Raw genomic sequence first — 1,938 nt, 5'->3', positions numbered from 1 at the left:
CTTATCTTCAGCCCTATTTTGTGGCCAGAAACTCTAAGACTCCTTCTTACTTCCCAGGAAGGGGTGGGGGAGGGCACTGTCTTGAGTGTTGGCCTGCTGTGCCTGGAAAAGTAATAAAGCTGCTCCTTTGTACTCCTGCAAAGCTCTGTCTCTGTGTTTTCTGTTTGGTACAGGTGAATGAAGGCTGGGTTTTCAGCAACAGTTTCTCTTATTTTCCCCAAATAGAAATTACATCCATAGAAGTTAAATAATTTGTCTGGATCACACAGATCATGAACAGTAAAGCTGGAATTTAAATTCCTCTATCACCAATGATGAGGCTTTTAACAACTACTGAACCACATGTGAAGCTAATCTAACATAACTGGTTTCTCATATAGAAAACTCAAATGGAAAAGAAAACTTTATTTCAAGATAGAGTATTGGTTTGGCAAAAAAAAGTCTCATAAGATGTTACAGAAAAACCCAAACAACTTTCTGGCCAATGAAATCAGTATAAGAAAATTTCCCTTTAAAAATATGTAGATTAAAAAACCATTCCATATTTCAGTACCAAAAAAAAAAAGATACAGAATGATCCCCAAATATGTCATCTTGAGAATAAGCAATGAGGCCTTTGTTTAGGTTTTCAGGTAGGAAAAAAGTCATCTCTAAGGCAGAAAAGCATTCTGGCCACTAAATGGGGACATTCCATGGCAGGATTCAGTCAAGGTCCACAGTTGTTCTGGGAAAAGAAAATCTGATCAAGAGTTTTTTATCCCATTGAATTGTCCCTGAACAGCCTGGCTGGAAGGGGGAGTTAGGGGGGAGATGGATACATGTTCACGTATGGCTGAGTCCCTACACTGTTCACCTGTGACTATTACAACTTTGTTAATCAGCTATAACCCAAACAAGATAAAAAGTTTTTTTAAAAATTGTCCTTCAAGTATAAAATCAATAAGCAAAACTAAGGGAAAATAATACCTATAAACCTTTTGTTTTTGTAGAATTGCTTAATCTACCTAACAAAATGTTTATGAGGATACCTTGTAAAGACACTGACTTCACGTGGTGGAATTTGACTGTCCACCATGGTAGCCATCAGCCACATCCGATTACTGAGCACAGGAAATGTGACTGTACCCTAAGTGCAAAATACACTGAGATTCCAGACAGTATAAAGAAAAATAAAAATCATATTACTCTTATTACATGTTGATTATATGTTGAAATTGCCCTATTTTGGATTTACTGAGTTGTTCTTTAGTCGCTCAGTAGTGTCCGACTCTTTGTGACCCCACGGACTGCAGCATGTCTGGCTTCCCTGTCCTTCACCATCTCGCGAAGTTGCTCAGACTCATGTCCATTGAGTAGATGATGCCATCCAACCACCTCATTCTCTGTCTTGGGTTAAATAAACTATTATAAAAAGTAGTTTTATCTCTTTTTTTTTACTCTTTAAAATATTGCTACTTAAAAAATGCTGGGAATTTCCTGTCAGTTCAGTGGTTAAGACTCAGTGCTTTCACTGCCCTGGAGGCCCGGGATTAGATCACTGGATGAAGAACTAAGTAATTCCATGTTCAGCACAGCCCCCCAAAAATGCTGGTACTAGAAAATTTAAAAGTCTTTTTGTGGCTTGGATTATGTTTCTGCTGCACAGCACTATGGTAGATTTGGAGGAGGAGTGATTTTGCCTTTCGCTTATGCTATTCATATTCACTATAGCTTGATCTTTTAGAAATAAATATGATGATGTATGCTGTGCCAAGTTGCTTTAGTTGTGTCCAACTCTCTGAGACCCTATGGATCATAGCCTTCCAGGCTCCCCTGTCCATGGGATTCTTCAGCCAAGAATACTGGAGTGGGCCACTATGCCCTCCTCCAGGGGATCTTCCTGACCCAGGGATGGAACCCAATTCTCTTATGTCTACTGCATTGGCAAACAGGTTCTTT

This window comes from Bos taurus, chromosome 13 (genome assembly GCF_002263795.3).
Source record: "Bos taurus isolate L1 Dominette 01449 registration number 42190680 breed Hereford chromosome 13, ARS-UCD2.0, whole genome shotgun sequence".
In the NCBI taxonomy this organism is placed as follows: domain Eukaryota; kingdom Metazoa; phylum Chordata; class Mammalia; order Artiodactyla; family Bovidae; genus Bos; species Bos taurus.
The sequence above is the reverse complement of the archived record's forward strand: the minus strand, read 5'-3'. Positions refer to the sequence as shown.